This window comes from Salminus brasiliensis, chromosome 2 (genome assembly GCF_030463535.1).
Source record: "Salminus brasiliensis chromosome 2, fSalBra1.hap2, whole genome shotgun sequence".
NCBI classification, from domain to species: Eukaryota; Metazoa; Chordata; class Actinopteri; order Characiformes; family Bryconidae; genus Salminus; species Salminus brasiliensis.
The window spans coordinates 19,334,169-19,352,903 of NC_132879.1; the positions used below are offsets into that span (position 1 = coordinate 19,334,169).

Consider the following 18,735-nt stretch of genomic DNA (forward strand, 5'->3'; position numbering starts at 1 on the left):
AACTGAAAATGCTCGTTTTGTGGTGTGGTGTTAATTCGACACCATTATGCCATTGTGAGGGCTGTGTGTCTGTGAAGAGGAGTCGGTGTTTCTGTGCATGTGCCTCAGCAGAAATGATTCACTTTGCCATATTCTTTTATGGTACATATTATCCTGTCACCTTTCTTTGTTTCTTCATCCTCTGTTTATTTTTTACAGTGCCATGACAGACCTGTGTGCCTGTTTTGTCATTCTTTATTAAAAGGATTTATGAAATACCAGAATTTTGGAGTGAAAAATATGCCTGATGTCCCTACTTCTCTCCATGCAATGTCCTATAAATCTCTACATTGTCCACATGTTCACAATGAGGTTTTCTCATGGTCTTTTCCCTTTAACTCAGTCATACCTCTCGTTCCTAGCTCCACTCATCAGTGGAGGGTATGGCCTTCTACCCCAAAGCAGAAACCACCTGATCTCCAGCCCAAAGCTCTCCTTTCAAGCTTACAGTCTGCTCCCATATTATCATATGCTGCTGGCATGGTCGCCTACTTAATACACCCAGACTATGCCTGCCTATGCATACTTAATATAGGACAAGGACAACCTGAGTAAGCACAACATTTAAACACAACTTGCTATAACCATGAATTCTGCTGTATACCAGAAAATCCTACAGCTCTGTGCAAAATTGGGTTATGCCACAAGACTATGGCCCAAAGTGCAAGTCCACCCCTGAGTGGCAAAATTCCACCAAAGCTATGTAATAAAACTGATCTCCAGTTATAAGGGTTTGGTTGCAGTTATTGCTGCTAAAAGTGGCACGAGTTCGTACATTTGGGGGCACGTACTTCTGCACATAGATGAAATAGGTGGTGGAAAACCTATGATCTTTTTTCCTCAAGCTTCCCTTGACCAATGTTACATTAACTCTAAACTGATTAAAGCAACACTATGGAAAATTATAATAGAAAGAAGTACGTGGCCTGACATGGTGTAGTAATATTACCACATTTTGCACAAATATGACTCGGGTTATGCAGCATTATGCAGTTCCTGTCTGATTCTTCAATGATGGAGATGCTATTCTCCTTATTACAAGTCAAATTTATTTTAAACCTGTAATTTTAAGGTACAAATGCTACATAGTTTTGCTTTAATGTGAACGTTTTCCTTAAAATAGAGAAAATTGGGGTGGAGAAAATTTAGAGGAAATTTAATCTCAGATTACCTAAATACAGTAAGAGTGTGGTAAAACACTGGGCCCACCAAGTGAGTTTGTGAATGACTATAGATGTGTATTTTTTTCCTGCTGTATGGAGTGCTATCATAGTTTCATCTGTTTTTTTCCTGTTGAAATATTATTAGTTGTTTTTAGTTATTTTTAGTTTTAGTTATCTTTATGGCCTGCTGAGATCTGCCTGCATCTAAGTAGATGAGTGTACTGAATTAGCTGCTGCTATCATCATGTTAAGCAAAAACGTTTTCCAAAAACATTTTTGCAGGAGGAGGAAGAAAAACCTTTCAAATCAATGTGAAAAGATTTTGCGCCAAGTCATTTTAGAGCATTTTATTGGTCTGTTTATCACATAATTCTCACACAATATAAAGGACATCTGCCAGACTCTGTCTGACAGAATGTCAAAAAAGTGAAAAACGGCAACAATGGAGATGCAAGCTTTTTTGAGTGACAGCGACAATATACATCAGGGAGAAGATCAGATATGCAGATCACATTTAACCGTCTGTCTAAAGGAAACCTCTGGGCAGACTCTGTTCATCCTTTGTTATTGTTATGTCTGTCTTGTATTGGTGCGGTATGAGGTGTGTTACCAAGTTCATGAGAATGTGACATTTGATGATGGGCTCTGTTGTTTGAAAGGTGTAGCTTGTTTTTGTGGGGCAGACTCTGGAGCTCCACTACTTCTGTTAAGTTGCAGACAGCTCCTTTAAGAGGGTCTTTGACAGATTCCCCCTTATTCAACCAGTCGTTTTCTCTGGCTGTAGTACAAGAGCAGGGGTTAATTCATTTGGGTTCATGTAGCCATGGCAGTGCTGTAAACACACTTTGGTGGGGCGGGGAGGGTTGGGGGGCAGAAGGAGACATCAGCTCCTATGGGTGAGGCTGTGCTCCTACTGACACACTGCGGTGCTTTAATATTAGCCTTCATTTACATACAGTACTTTCCAATAAGAATGAAGCCAAAAAGTACAAAAAAAGAACCTTTCCAAACAAAGGAGCCTTTGGTGCTTTAGTTAAGCTGGTGTTGAGTTTGTGAAATAAGGAAAATAGATGACTTTTTGCTACTGAGTAGATTTTTTTTTCGCTGTAATGCTGTCATTTTCCACTGCAGCGTGCGCTCCATAATTGTATCTTTTCAAGGCACACATCATTTCTCCCATGTTTCTGTCGGCCTGAATAAATACGGCCTTTGAAAAAAAGATTAAAGTCTCAACTGTCTCTCTGTGACTTAGTCTGTGTGCAGTGCCCTGGTTTGGCTTGGCCTAGACTGGAGTGTGTGTATGTGTGTATGTGAATGTGTGTGTGGTGGCGGTGGGGGAAGGGCTCTTAGCCGGTCTCCTTGCCCAACCCCACTCATAATTACAGACAGTATGCAGTTCTCCTTAAAGAGTGATTTTCTCCTCGAAAGGGGACAACATTCACTTTGGCAGTGGATGAGAGAAGGAGAAAGTGAGGGAGGGAGAGAGAGAGAGAGAGAGGGAGAGAGAGAGAGAGAGAGAGAGAGAGAGAGAGAGAGAGAGAGAGAGAGAGAAGGGGGGCTGGGAAACGAAAGGCAGAGTTATCTTCTCCTCCTTTTGCCTGTGTGAATGCAGTCGGAGTGGATGATGACACACATACACAGAAACATCTGATTCCTGCCACCCCGTGAGCTAAACAGCCTGTTTGATCTGACGTTTCCTCCTGCTCACTTTAATTAAAAAGCTCAACCGCCGTGATTAAAAGTGCTCTTCTCTTTTTTCTTTCTTTTTTTTTTTTTTTTTACTTTCCTTCACTCCTCTCTTCACTTTTCCTTTCCCTGTCTGTTTGTCTCTACAGCTGTCATAGCTGTCCTCTCTCTCTCTCTCTCTCTCTCTCTTTCTGTGCTGCACTGTGCTGGCAGTGAGCTGTGCTTGGAGGTTTTCTTTGGCAGATGGTTGGCCCTCTCTTGGCTGGGACTGGCCCTGGAGCGTGCTACTGGCTGGGAGAGCGAGGGAAGAGAGAGAGAGAGGGAGTGAGTGAGGGAGGGAGCGAGCGAGGGAGGGAAGGAGAGAGAGAGAGAGAAGGGGGAGGCGTGGTCTACAGCTGGTAATGAAGACTTCTCTTTTCATCCACAGACTCTAGAGTTGGAGTGGCCGGGGCTGGGGGCTGCACTGTTCCAGTACGCTCACTCTCTCTCTCTCTCTCTCTCTCTCTCTCTCTCTCTCTCTCTCTCTCTCCCCCCCTCTCTCTTCCTCTCTCCTCCTCTCTCTTTCTCTCTCTCTCTTTGTCTCTCTCTCTATCTGTCTCCCTCTCCCCTCTCCCTCCCTACCTCTCTCTCTCTCTCTCTCTCTCTCTCCTCACACGAGTACTGGGTCTAAATGTGCCGCACAGGAACTGCTGCGGCAGATATGAAGCTTTCACACATGGACTCCACACACACACACAGGTAAGCTGCTGACTTCACTGACATTTGACTGCACTCAGCTGTCTCACTGTGTGTGCGTGTGTGTATGTGCGGGTATGTGTGTCTCACTGTCTTCGTGGGTAAATTGGGGGGGGGGGGGGGGGGGGTGTCTCCTCCCATACCTGAACGCACGCCTTCACATAATGACATAATGGCATTTACTTAACGGTAGTGTGATACAAAGAAACACATACACCCTTTCATATTTTCTTACACTTTTATTCACTTACACACACATACACACCCATACACACACTCACCCACACACACACTTTTTGACAGTTGGCAGTGTTTCTGCCATGTGTCCCTGGAAAGGTCTCTCTCTCTCTCTTCTGGAAGTGCGAGGCTGGGCTAGACTGAGGCAGTATTTAGGATCATTGAAAATGAATGTGTGCAGTGTGTGTGAGTGCAGCTCTGTTAGGCTGGCATTCACTTCTCAGTGCTGACCTACTGTACCCTTTCTGTGGGCTTCTGTTTATTTCACATAGTGACTGTGGGGACTGTGGAGTTAGTGTGTGTGTGTGTGCACAAGTGTGTTTCCATTTGTTTGTAGCTTTAAACTTGTAACTATGCCGTGGCTTTGAGATGTCATTGAGTCAGAGGTCTTAGCTCTGCAAGCACGAGTCTTTGTTTGTGTTGTGTGTGCACGTATGGGCATGTGTCAGTGAGGGAGTGTGTGAGGACAGTATGTGTGTGTGTGTGTGTGTGTGTATTGCGCATGGATGTCTCTGGCCCGTTGATTTGCTGTTGCCAGAGGGATGCTGAGGGCTGTTTGGACTCATCTGTGTAAATATGGAGGGGACAGACAGAGAGAGGGAGGAGGGGGGACTCCTCCTCTTCTCATCTGTCTCTCAGCCACTGCAGCTTTGATGTGAGTCCTGTGCATCCGTCCCCTCTCCCGGCAGCCTGCTGCAGATCCGGACCAGTCCGCTTTCATCCACATTCTCAGGGAAATCCGTCCATCCATGCACTCAGTCACCCCGGCCTCCTCCTGCTCTGCCCATCCGACTTTTCTCCGGCCTCCAACACCCAGTGCTTTACTTCTCTGTCCCTCTTCCAGTCTCTTTGTCACTCATCCATCCAGCCATCCATTCATCCTTCCATCTGTCCACTCACCCATCCGATTCTCACCTGTTTCTACAGGATGCATGTGACCATTTTCCCTTTTTTAGGGTGGTAGGTCTTTCCAAAACTTTTAACCGGAAAAATCTTAAGTGACTTTCCATTAGTTTTTGTGCCGGGCCATGAGAATTATAGTTTCCCAAATGTTCTCCTGAATAGTGTACAGGAGCCGGAGCTAATTGAAAAAACACAAGCAGGAGTCTGCCATGGAGGAGACAGACCTGCTGTAGCCGTGAACTGTGTAAATGGACTTTCCAGAGCTGGCTGGAGAGGAGAGTTGAGAGAGAGAGAGAGAGAGAGAGAAAGAGAGGGGGAGGGAGAGATGCAAAGAAGTGCCATAGCAAATGTTATGGGATAAAGGACTGGACGTTTAGAAAAGCTAAAATCACTTGCTGCTGAAACTCATAGAAAGATGAGTTGTGGACAGGTCTGGGAAGAAATGCAGAGTAAATTCTGGGAAGGAATGCCGAAAAGATTCTGGGAAGGAGCGAAAAAAGCATGGGAATGCATTAGTTGTCCAGTGTATTTCACTTTAATAGCTTAATGTGTAATTGTCTCTTGCACGAAACCTTAACAGTGTCCATAGCAGAGAGCTTCTGAGTCCGTGGGTGATGCATATTATTCAGGGTGCAGGAATTCCACTGCAGGAGAGAACAGCTCACTGAGTGCATCATCAGAATTGGAGCTAGTCATGAAGCCCTACAGCCACCAGTAAAAGGCCTAGTTTAAAAAAAGACACTTTTTCACTATTAGCCAACCCTGAAGTCTTCCATGGGCCACTGTGGGAGCAAATGAGGCTTCTGTAGCACTTGTAGTGGCATGTATAATGCAAAATGCTTGGGTGTCTGTCTGCCTATGTGTGACAGTGGCTCTTTGTGCTCTGTGTGAGTTATGCTACCTTTGCTCCACCTGTGGAAGTCTTTGGTGAAAGAGCCCTGTCCCAAATGAAAACATCAGGGTCAAAATCCCTGACTCAGGAGCTACACGCCTGGTGTTCTCTCTCCATCTTGCTCTTATCTTTCTCTCATCACACTCTCTCACTTTCGCACCCTGGATCTCATTCTCTCTCTCTCTCTCTCTCTCTCTCTCTCTCTCTCTCTCTCTCTCTCTCTCTCTCTCTCGTGCCGGCTATGATCCAGTTATTTGTTTCACACATTTGTCCTAAACAGTGTTACTGAGGTCACTGGGTCAGCAGGTCACCAGGGGCTGTTGCTGGATATCGTTGTCATGGCGCTAAGGTCACAGAGGAAGTGAGTTTCTGTTTATTTCCTCTGAGTGGAGGGCTGGATTGCAGAGGGGAGGGGAGGGGAGGGTGTTTGGGGGCATGTGTTTATCAAAGCTAAATGTAGCTTGAGGACCACCTTCTGCCACTCTCACTGTTACAGCATGACATGAAAGGCATTTGCGCATATACATCTGATCCCCGCCACCCTGCAAGCCAAACAGTTTGTTTGATTTGATGTTTCCTGCAGCACACACACACACACACTCTCTCTCTCTCATGCACACACACACACAGGAGTAAATCTGCACACACACTCAGAGCTACATATATAAACAGGCTCACACTTTGTCTCTTTCTCACTCTCTCTCTCTCACACACACACACACACACAAAGCAGGGACAAGGCTATCAACACTTCCTCTGACTTTCACTGCTCACAGGCTTGGCAATCACTGACACATCAACACATGCCCAGCCCCCAAAACACACACCAGCCCTGTAGTCACTCACCCACCAACTACTGTTGTTGAATCGCATACAGATAGTGGGGCTCTATGTGTGAAAGCACAGACCGGGACTGTGGTTTAAAGTCCGTGTAAAGCCCATTTCACATCAGACACAGTTACGGTGCTGCTTGCCGCCATCATGTAATACAATCTGGAACCATAATCAAAGAAGACAACAACTTTTTCTTTTATTATTTAGTTGGAAATCTGAATAAAGTGGACATACAGTGCATGTGATGTCACCCTGGCAGTCACTACTAGTACAATAGGCCACCATGTAGCACAGCAGAGTTGACCTGATTTCCAAGAGTCTAGCCTAGACCTGTTTCAGAAAGTACTTTCTCTCTGGCATTGCGACGCGTCTCCACCGAATCTAATTTAGACTAATGACCACAGTTGCCATCTCCTGATGAGCACATCAGAAGTGCTGAGTTGTTGTGCGCTCAGTAGGAACTGATAAATCAGTGCTGAGCGAGCGGGGGGGAAATGCCAGGGTGTTGTGGCGAAACGTGCTTGTGGGTAATCTCCTGCTTTCTGATTGCTGTAAAAGAGGCTTGCAATCAAGGACAAGTACATTTAAAGATGTTCTAGGACATCAATAAGACACTGTAGGGGAATTCTAGTGTGTGTGTGTGTTTCTGGGTGGGGGTGTAGATAAAGACTCCGGTTGCTCTGATAATGGCTCTGAAACATCATCAGATTACCTCTGTTTAGTACACAGCCCTCCCCATTAATTACAGTATATATACATACAAACACACACGCATGCCTGCGCATACAAACACATTATAATAAGATCAGTGTCTGCCACCTGTGAGGATACACTGACACGCACGCACCCCCACTCACAAACACGTGCACACACTCGTATGCATATGCACACATTTCTTCACTGTATTTTATTGTTGCTTCATTGTTCCTAGTTGTGGATGATTGGGGTGTCTGCACATTCAGCACACAACTAATTCAAAACACATGACCCAAAGGAGAAAGAAGGGGAGAGCTACACCACACACACATACACACACACACACACACACACACACACTCATACACTCAAACACTCAGACATATTTTCCATCGTGCTGGATGTCTCCTGTATGTCAGGTTGCACCTTCCTTGATACAGGCAGTCTCAGCTCCCCCACAGAACTCAGACAGAGAGGGTGAGAGAAGGAATTAGATGCAGAGAGTGGAACTGAGAGCGAGAACCGTAGTATAACAACATTAAGCATTATAACAAAAGCTTTCTGTGGTTGTTAAGATGTTTACAATCATACAAATGTGACTGGAGGAGCAGTTTATACAGTAATGGAATGCAACAATGAGAGTGCTCTAACTGTCTAAGCTGTGGCCTTGTTTTTCAGACCTCCTCTCCCCATTACTCAGTTTGATGCTAGCTAACATAGCTGTCTGTAAGTCTATAAGCTTAGTGGTCTCCTCCAAGCGTGTTGCAGCAGTCTGACAAGCCTCGGTGGAGCTTCATGTGTCTTAGAGGAAGCTCATCATGAAAGCAACTGGAACTGGAGTTACGGGGACACTGAAGTATTAGCGCAGTTCACTCAAATCAATTCTCACATTTCGAAATTGCTTGCAGTTGGCCTGTGCATGCGTTTTACAACTAGGCATGAAGTCAGTCTGAGGACATTTCCCCAGAGCTGTAATGTAATGGGCAGTGTTTTGCTTGCAAGTTGATGAGTAGATGCCATAAAAGTTACTTATGTGCCTCCACAGTCGTCCGGATATATCCGCAGTGTGCGCAGAACAAGACAGATGGTGTGAGCCAGTGTCCTGATGCTGCACATTCTTGGCTCAGAGCATGTTTTGAGAGAGACAATGCCCATCCTAGTGGAACAGACAGACAGACAATTAACCTGAGCACTTGATCTGTTCCTCCTGCCGCCTCCCGCTGTTTGCCCCAAGCACACACCCCTCGGCACTCTGATTAGCCCCGACACTGACAACAGGAGCTTGGTGCCAGCACTGAGCCAGCGCAGGAGGAGGCCAGCCTCGGCTTTATATGAAGCTGTCACAGCCACTCTTCAGTCAACACGCTCCAGTGGACAGACCGTACTCTCTTTAGGCATCTTAAGGGAACCAGGAGCATCCGCTTGAGTCGACTGCGGAACACGTTTTGTCAGCTGTAGCTTGGGAGAATGAGCTCAGACGGCTGGATATAGTTTATTTCAGTTTAGGTGTTGTTTATAATGGCCCAGGCGCACTGCTGAGAGAGTGATGCTGGTGGACGTGATTCAGACTCAGTGCCTGAGTCATCGATAGAGTTATAGGCGCAGAGGGAATGTGCTATAGTGCTGGAGCAGGTTGGGAAAGTACAGCAGCATGTGTTCCAGGTCAATAGAGTGATGGGACTAGATTAGCATAGATATCTGCTGTAGGAACTGAGTGAGAGTAACATAAAAGGCATGGTGGTTATTAGAGTGCACTTTCTCTCTCACTCTCTCTCTTTCTCTCTCTCTCTCTCTCACACGCTCTGTTTCTTTGGCGGAGGGCTAGAGCTGTTAGGACGAGAGAGGGGAATCTCCCATAAATTAGAGCTCTGCGCATCCCCAGACACTCTGGCACTTGGCCTAAACAGCTGGCTGCTTCCCCTTTTTTCATCTCTGCTCTCTTCCGCTGCATTCCCACTCACTCTCCCTCTTTTTGTCTCTGTCTCTTTCTCTTTATATATATTTTCTCTCTCCATCCCCTCCCCCCACTGTATCCTGCTCCAGATGTGGCATTGTTTAGACACTTCACTGTTGTTCAGGCCATCAGTGGGACTGCCCAGGGCTGATGTCATGCTCTATTTTTAAGGAGAAACTCTCCATCAGTTTTTTTTAACAGTTAGGCACCCTGGGAAGAGACTGTAGAGTCCAGATATACTGGATGTAAAAAGATGACCTAATTCTCTTGCTAGATAAGGGACAGGTTTTCCAAAACTTTGCAAAACATCTGTCTTTTCTCATGTCTAAATACTGTAATCGCTGTGCAGATACTGGATAATGCAGCTCTAATATCTGAAATTCAGCTCATAGTGTGTGATTGAGAAGTCACATGCTCTTGAATCCATTCCTGGTTACTAACACTGTCAGTTACTGCATCCAGCACCTTGTGCCACCCAGGAATGTGTGGGTGTGTGTAAGTGTGTGTGTGTGGGTGTGTGCGTGTGTGGGCGTGCATGTGCATTTTTGTTGGAAACCCCAAAAGAAACGGTAAATACACAAGCGAGTGTGTGCATGTTTACACTGACCTCCATGGGCTTGGCTTTTGTGGGACCATGTGTTTGTGTTTACTTTGCATGTAAATAGTCTCATACATTCATTTCCCAGTCCCAGCTTTGTGGGAACCTTTCTGTTGGACACTTGGACACTGTCCTTCAGCTGGTTCAGTTAAGCAGTGTTGCAGCGCCTGTACCTTCTCCCACCCTTACTGTGTGCAGCCATTCCTCGAAGACAGAGGGACATGTCACATTCCTCATGTGGCCGATTGAGCCTCTGCACTGTTTGGCTCTCAAACACTTGTGTTTGCCCAGTCGGGGTGATCTTGACTACTTCACACAATTATTTGAGGGGGGTGGGGGGGTGGGGGGGCGACCTTTGCAAATGTTTCCGGTTCAAATGTTCATGTTTGCTGTGCAAGGACAGTGTCAAGAAGCTCTGCTGAATAATACTATGTCAGCTTTAGATGAAGACACAGTCCTGGTTGGATTTGGCAAAGCATTGTAACATAGGATGTCTGTACTATGAACACCTATGAACCTATGAAACCTAATGAAGAGCAACCAGTCCACCAGCTCCTGCAGCTGTGAAGGTTACCGCAAACCCACATCATGCAACAGCTGGACTTGCAGCCTAAATCCAGAAGGAGGCTGAATATCCTATTCTTTACTTCATAGAGAGTGAAAAGTACTGTTAACGTTAAATCCTGTGAATTCATTCTGGACTTGAGTGTGCTTTGACCTTTTGACCTTTTTTTGTGTGAATGGAATTCTCAAAGCATCTCAGAAACGTTCGCCTGTGAACTTCTGCTTTACAACACAAAGTGAATACCTGGTGAGGAGACAGACTTCAGAGGAACATTTCTCCGCTGAAATTCCTCATGAATATATGCATGACTTTAGCTTGGCCTCTAGGCCTTCCTGTATACACCAGTAAATACCTGCTGTGTCTGCCAGTTCGGGCAGGTGTAAGCAAGAGAAGGCTTTGTGGACGAGCCCAAATCTATCACATGTGTACTTTACTCTTATCTTTCCTCTTGGTATGCTTTTGTGTGTCACTGTCAGAACCAAATGGAGTGGCTGTAGGCTAGTTTGCATGGCGTCTGATTTATATGGAGGCTTGTTTTATTCCTTTCGCAGTAGACAATTCCAGATGGATATGACACCACGATCCCTAGAGCTATATGTGAATCAAGAGCTCTGTTGTCAAGATGAAAGGCCTACTGAAATGTACAGCACATGCTCACAGATGTGTATATATATATATATATATATATATATATATATATATATATATATATGCTGGAGCTTTGTTCAAGATCCACGTTTCTAACCTGGGCTTAAAATTAGAATCATGATGTATGCATATGTGTTATGTCCTTAATAAGAAGACAGTGCTACCTTTTGGACTCACTGTCTGTTCATTTAATGTATAGTTTATGTAAATGAATTCAGCACAATGTTTCTGCATTAAATGAACTGCCCTGTTTATAATATATCCTGTTTATATTTTAGACTATACTAAGAACATACTCTTTTTTACTGGGGACAGTTCCCACACACACATTCGCAGAAGCCATCAGCAAACACTCAAAGGCTAAGTGTAAGGTAAAGTAAAGGTCAGTGTAATCACACATGTCTGAAAGAGGAGAGAGAAACGGCAAGTAAAAGCTCACACATATGGGTAACGTATGTGCACAAACCCATGCACAAACATAGGCAAATAGATACCACACACATGCTCATAAACTTGTGAGGTGCATGAACACACTCAATTCATTCATTCATTCATAAACGGAGGTGCTCAGACAGGCTGATTCATCTGTCTAGGACTTGGGTGATAAATTCAGAGTGCTGGTGCAGCATGCTTCATATGCCAGTGCCAGTGATCCTGTGGAAACGACGCAAGCCCGGCCCAATTCATCCTCTATTCACTGTGTTTCTTCACCTGGCTCTCAATGTCCTCACTCTTCACCCTCATTCCCTCCTTCTCAGCTTGTATATCTTTCTGTCTGCCTTACAGCCTTTTGTCTTAACTAGCTGTGACTAATAGCTGTGTTGAAAATCTGTCCTTTGCTGTTTTCATAAACTGAATAATTGAGGTTTAAAGCAAATACACAGATCTATCATCAACATTTAACATTGCAGTATCATGTTGGATGATGGTGAGTGTGTGTAAATGACTTTCTTCTCTGCAGTGTTTATAGAGCACCTCCAAATGTGTAGCTTCTGTGCTTCTGATAGCTGCTCTTTTCTGAAAAATCACCATCGCTACCTGCTTAGGGATCATGTAACAGTTCTTGCCAGGCCTATTTTCAGAGGATTAAGAAAAAAAAGCACATAGCTGGTTCCTTTCCATGCTCAAACACACCCAAGGCGTCTCGAGAAGTACTTGGGCTATTAGCTACAGATAATGAGGCTGTGCATGTGGAACACCAGTGTGCACTCCAGTCACACTCTTCGTGAACATTGCAAGTTCATTTAAGTTTAAGTTTCATTTAAGTAACATTCAAGTTTGTTAAGCTGTGGATGGCCACAATGCAAAGTGCTTAGGACTGTTATGTGTGTGTGATGTTTCACTGGTGCTATACAGGCTAAATGAAGTGTCAGCGCTCAATATTTGAAAAGGAAATTTGTTGTCAGCTTGTTGTTATTGATGCCTCTGACTTTATTCCTACTTCAGTTTTTCCTTTTTCGTTTCCGTCTTTAGTCTGTGCTTGTATTGGGCTTCCTACCTTTGATTTTGGCACAACTGATGTCCCTGCTTTCGCTTTGAGAGTGGATACACTGAACTGGGTCAGGGCTGTTTGTATAGACGAATGAGGAGAGAAGGACTGAAGTGTCGGATTTGGAGCTGGAACGGGAATGCTGTAATGACCCTAAGGACGAGGAGATGTGAGTCACAGTGCTCCAGCTGTGTGCCAGCTGTAGAGGAGATAGAGAGAGAGAGAGAGAGAGAGATAGAGAGAGAGAGGAGCAGGAGAGAGTTTACAGTACTGCTTTTATGGCAGTGCAGGTGCAGTGATGGAACAGGTGGTCAGAGAGATGGGTGGTCAGATGGGTAGAATGCCATTAGAAGGAGGAGTAGGGTTGTAAAAGGGGTGAGGGAGTGGTGACCATACAGTTCAAACCGAGCACAACTTTCATTTCTCCACCTTCTAATTTCACCCCAGAGAGCTGCTGTTTTCCCTTGGCTTTATGTCACGGCACATGTGCATTCCAGTATGCAGCAGGTACACCAGATAAAGAAGGTGGTTCTGCACATTTTGAACAGTTTCTGCTGGGATATTGAACCTTTCTTTGAGAACACAGCTGATCCACTGTTGTACTTAAAAGAAGAAGCTCCAGGCAGAACCTCTTCAGCTCGCCCCTGTGGGGAATCCTGTCCTGTCATATAGTGTTGCTGTGCTCAGCTCTCTCATAGAGGTTCTGTGTGTGGATGTGAGGCACACTGCCAATGTGGCAGTGTGCCATGGCTTCTAAAATTCCAGTATTTTTCCAAGTTCCAAAAAGCTGTCGTAGTTTTTGACACTGAATGCTTGGACTTCAGAAAATTATTGCTGAATCTTCACTAGAAATATGATATCACTGTGTGTTAGAGCAGACATATTTCAGTATTAATATTATTTTTTTATTAAATAATATTAATATTAATATTGCATTTAGTCACTAATTTTTTTTTGACTGCATCCCTTTCCAGTGTTTTGCAGGTAAGCCATTCAGCCATCAGGGTGTGTAACGATTTTGAGAGAATACTCAAAACAGTTACATGCACAAATGCTTGGAAATGGAATGACAGACGTAAACAGGTTTTCCCCTCAAAAAGCCTCCATAAATATGCCCAGATGTGTGAGTGCCTGAGGTGGGCCGGCCAGGTTAGTGGGGTCATGAAGTGTGCACTGTTACCTTTTTACCCCTTTCCCTCCACTGTAAATGACCCTCCTCTCATTAAAGCACTATAATGGCAAACACACATACATTAACGTGCAGATAAGGCCTCTCTATTTAGGTGTGCCAGTGGTGGCCTCGCACTGGGTTTAGCCCATATTTTGCAGTTGTTTTCCATCCAGAACCTCAGATTCGTCATCCAGTGATTGTTGCTTTTCACTTTTAATGTCGTTATTATGGAACACTAGAGCTGCCCTTAGATCAGCTGGACGCAGGGCTGAGCAGGAGAAAGGCCCAGCCGTATTTTAGATTCAGCTTCTGTATGATCCCAATGAGCCTCATTTCCTTTTTCACGTGTAGCTCTAAACAGCCAGGGATATGAGAAGAAAGAGCTGTATTATATAAACCATGTGGGACTCCTCCGATGCAGATGGACAAGGATAAAGGAGTCGGAAACTCCGGGATGCACATGGATACGTTCCTCTGCCATATGATGTTGGCAAGGAGCAAGTGCTCTTTGGCTGTCAAGAGGGCGGGAAGTCTTGACCGCAGGAACACCCTCGCTTTGATTTTCACAAATGCTTTATGCTCCATTTCAGAAGATCCTCACCTCACACTTTTCATTCGGCTATCTAACGTGCAGTGTCAGTGATATATGAGTTGGTTCCTGTGGTCTCACACTTAGCCTCTCTTCACTGGCGAGAGCCAAGAGTGTGTGTGTGTCATGCACGTGTGTCTATCTGTGGTGTGGAATCGGATGCCGTCCCTGATAGTGGCTGGAATGCCTTTCCCCAAGACAGTGTGCCGTAAGATAGTCAAGGAACGTCTCAGTTGGATGCCCTTTTATGGCCGTAGCTTAGGGCCATTTCGTGTTTTTGCAGCCGTAGGAAAGCAGTCCTGCAAAATGTTAACACACTATTAAGTCATTGCTTGTCGACAGCATTATCATAAGGTTGTTGATTCTGGAATATTTAGTTCCGAATTATGCAGGGTCGCTATTATGCAGGGTCACTATTATGCAGGGTCACTATTATGCAACGCTATAGGGTAGTTCCTTTTCTGTGAGCCATGTATTGTACAACACAAAAATACAACATTGGTCCCCAGTGTGTTTTATAGAGCTGTAAGTAGTTGGAACTTGGACTCAAATAAAACATTTGTGCATTAGGATATTTTAATTATAGGTGAGCTATATATGAGTTTATTACATGTACACACAGAATACACAACAATGCTGCATCTTTGGTCTCATTTTATATAGCTTTTATATTTTATATGTAATTGGCATTGGCAATCTTAGAGAAGTGACATATCTATACTATATATAAATAAGAAGAAAGGAGTTTCACAGAATTATTTGAGCGATGCCATAGAAAAAACACCACTTTTGGTTCCACAAATAAACATATTTGTAAAAGATGTGAGTGTGGAGAACCTTCACTTAATGCAAAGACTCTTCGCATTTACACATTTCTGTTACAAAAATGGTTCCTCATGTAACTAAAAGTGGTTCTTCTATGGCATCACTCAAAGAAGACTTATTTTTAAAGTGTAGTGCTCAAAGGTAATAGTTTGGTCAGTTGTTTTGCCCCCACTGTTACTTCGAGCATCCCACCTTGCTCAGGTTCAGATGGGTTTTCATTGTGAAGGTGAGTGGATGGACATTCTGAGAAATAATGAGCTGTTGATGAGAGCAGGCCTGCGTATCTTCCATTCTCCATTGACTGATCTCTGGCCTTGTTTCTCAGAGTATTCAGACCCAGAGGCACTGTTTGTTTTGGGCAGAGCTCCAGGTATGCTAACTACATAAATGTCCCGAGCCTTCCACATAAAGGCTTTCCCTGGCCCACTCCTGAGAAGGAAAGCCCAGGCTTTTAGACTTCCCTTTAACAATGGGATGTCTAATAAGGAGATCATCTTCCAGGCCAACCTCTGTTCTTCTATATGAAGGGATTCTTATTGAGGAGGCTTAAGCAAGCCTAAGAGGCTTGGTGTGGACACAGCCAATGCAAAACACCTAAGGGAGGTGGGTTGGTTTTAGCTTTCCCTTTCTTTTTATAGTACACCAAACACACACACACACACACACACACAGATGTGCATGCTCCTTCTTACAACCCTAGTCTTGCTCGCTCACTTACTCAACACTGAAATCACAATCACAAAGATTTCCTAATGTAGCTGCAAAATATATTGGACTGGCATTACTGGGATTCAAGACTGGACCACTACACTACTCTAGATCAGTGTTTCTTAACCCTGGTCCTGGAAACACGCCTCCCCCTGCACATTTAGTTCTTTCCAGCTCCCAACACACCTGATTCAACTAATCAGCTCATTAGCAATCCCTTTCAGAGTTGCAGGGGTGTGTTAAAGCAGGTAGTCCACTACAGTGTGCAGGGCTGGGTACCTGTTTTGCTCTGCTTCTCTGTCTCTCTTAAACAAGTGCTCACACTGTATCTTTCTCTCCAGCTCTCTCTCTCTCTCTCTCTCTCTCTCTCTCACACAAACACATCCACACACACCACACAGAAACCCTTACTTATGCTGACATGTCTCGCTTTAGGAGATTTCTCCCTAGCTGCTATCACTGTCTATCAGCATGTTCCTCTCAGTGGTAGTGGTTGAGTGTGTGTCTCAGTGACAGGCTAAATAGCTTCACCCCTGAGAGAGATGGAGAACAGCAGCAGAATGGCTCGGCTCGGGTTTCCGCTGCAGTCAGAGTGTTCTGGGAGTGAGCCATCTCCGTTATATCGTGCTTTATGTTTCCACAGGCTTTCACTTTACCCCCTCACCTCCCCCCTTTCTGATTATTAAATAACATGCTTGCTCTCTACGATTCCCTCATTGCGGCTGATAGTTGCTGGTACTGCTGAGGCGGTGTTTTTCCATTCTCACCCACTGAGTGTTCTGAAGGAGCTGTTCTTTTCGCTGAATGCTTTGTGCCATGCTGACTCCCGAATAATTGCAGTTTTTAAAAATGATGACATGCATTTTCAGTTATTTATGATGAGCCTAGGCCGTAATTTCCACCGCGACTTTGATTGTGACTGGCAGGTTATCATTCCTGGTAATGAGTCATCCAGTGTTCTAACTCCTCAGACCCTCACCCAGAGGGAAAATCACAGCAATTTGGGCCTTCCAGCAGTAAACGGAGCCACAGTAGCTGCAGACCATTTAATACACGCACAGCAGCATGGGTCAGGTAGAGTGGATGTTGTAAAAGCTAGCAAACCGTGGCTCTCAGACACATTGTCCTGCCACGCTCGGGCCAGGGATGATGTGATCTACTCTCTGTGAGGTGGTGGCGGCGACAGTGGTTTGTGTGTGTGTGTCTGTGTGTGTGTTGGGGTGGGGTGGGCATCTCAGTCTGGATCTGAATCTGGAGAAATGTTCTGCCCCACTGCAACTTCCCAGCTGTTGCTTAGCATGGCCAAGATTTGTTGACCTATATACACACACTTTCACTCAGCTCACACACACACACACACACACACACACATATATATATATATATATATATATATATATATATATATATATATATATATATATAAGGTGACTTAATTTATTAACCATTTACCGCTTTGTTGTGCTGGCTTGCAAGCTAGATTTGGAGAGTGTGTTGCAAATTAGGCTCACCTAAGGAAACGTGCGGGAGTGTTATTACATTAGTATATTAGTCTTGTTTTCCTGCCATACATTGTTTGACAGCTCATTTTCTCACTCCTTGCGCACTCCTACAGAAGACGTGTGTGCGGCACATGCACACAGACACTTCAAGTTAGCATGACATCAGATTTAAAGAGGCTGAGTAAGGATGAGGAAAGACAAAGAGAGAAAAAAAGTGTTGAAAAGGAAGAGAGAAACATGAGAAAGACTGATCTGAATTATATATATATATATATATATATATATATAGAGAGAGAGAGAGAGAGAGAGAGAGGCTCAGTTTTATGGGGATGAGGAAATAAATTCCATTTTTAATCTGCGTGGAATCTAAAAATAGCTTCCCACTCTGTGCCGGCTGCCCACTGGGGCATGCTTGTTAAAAAAGTCTGGGCTCTGCTAGGGGAGAGACAGTGTGTGTGTGTGTGCTATGTGTGTGTCAGTCCCACACAGAGGAAGGTAAAGCAGGAGGCAGGGAGAAAGTGAGAGGCAGAAAGAGTGAGTTCATAAAGTATGATTCCTGGTGCTGTCTGTTCCGCACATCAGACGCCCATGCCGTCAGCGAGGGTTTTTCAGACGGCGTAGAAATGGCCTGTCAGCCGCCCGCCCACCAGGACTAAGCAGGGGAGTGAGGAAGTAGAAGAGTAGATCCACAGCTCTTCCACAGCACGATTAAACACCTTTTGCCCTCAAGGCTTTTGTGAGCCTTACTGCAGCAATAAAAACAGCTTGTGCTTCCAAACATGCAATAACACACAGAGTTTTACTGGAGCAGCGGTGTGGCAGAGCACTTCCTTACTCACTCTAACTTGCTGTCTCTCTCTCTCTCTCTCTTTCTCTTGCTGTCCCCTTGTGTAAGTCCAGCACCACTAGGAATCCAAATGATTACCTGCAGTCCATCTCTTCTGTTTTATCCGAATCCTGAGAAAGACAGTCTTGGGAATATTTTGTGCGGAATGGACCAGTAGACCAATGATTGTGTGCTTTTTCATAATAAATTCACATTAATAGAAGTCAAGAAGTCAGGTTGCTTTCTCCTACCGTGAAGTTACTATTTCGGAGATATAAAGGTTTTCTTACAAAAGCAGCGCTTGTCTGTCCTCTATTTCAACAAGCGGATTATAAATGGAAAAGACAGGATGGCTGCTGTTTGTTTTCAAAAGGGTGGAGCGGCTGTAGGCCACAGACACCCTCATGGCATCCATGGAAAAGACTTAAAAAGACTAGAGGCACCTCTGTCTCTGTTCTCTAACCCCAATCCTGCCTCCGAGGATTGGGCACATACCTATGGAAGATCACTGGAATCCATCACACAGCCAACTTGCCCCTGGTCAGTCAAGCCCAGACTTGTCAGAAAGGGTCTGAGACTCGTCTGACCCAATGACCCAATAGGTCGGTCTTTATTTACAGACGTGAACGGCATCAGTGAGAGCGAGAAAGAGAGAGATAGGCCCGTGTAGGGAGC

General features: G+C 44.7%; 1 protein-coding gene across 1 annotated transcript in view; it reads left to right on the forward strand.

Annotated features, from left to right (window-relative positions):
- The first annotated feature begins 3,526 nt into the window (after positions 1–3,526).
- Positions 3,527–18,735, forward strand: part of znf469 (zinc finger protein 469) — a 44,008-nt gene continuing 28,799 nt past the window's right edge. The window contains exon 1 of the mRNA XM_072669555.1: positions 3,527–3,626. The gene's annotated coding sequence lies outside the window, so the exon portion shown is untranslated. The remainder of the gene's footprint in view (positions 3,627–18,735) is intronic.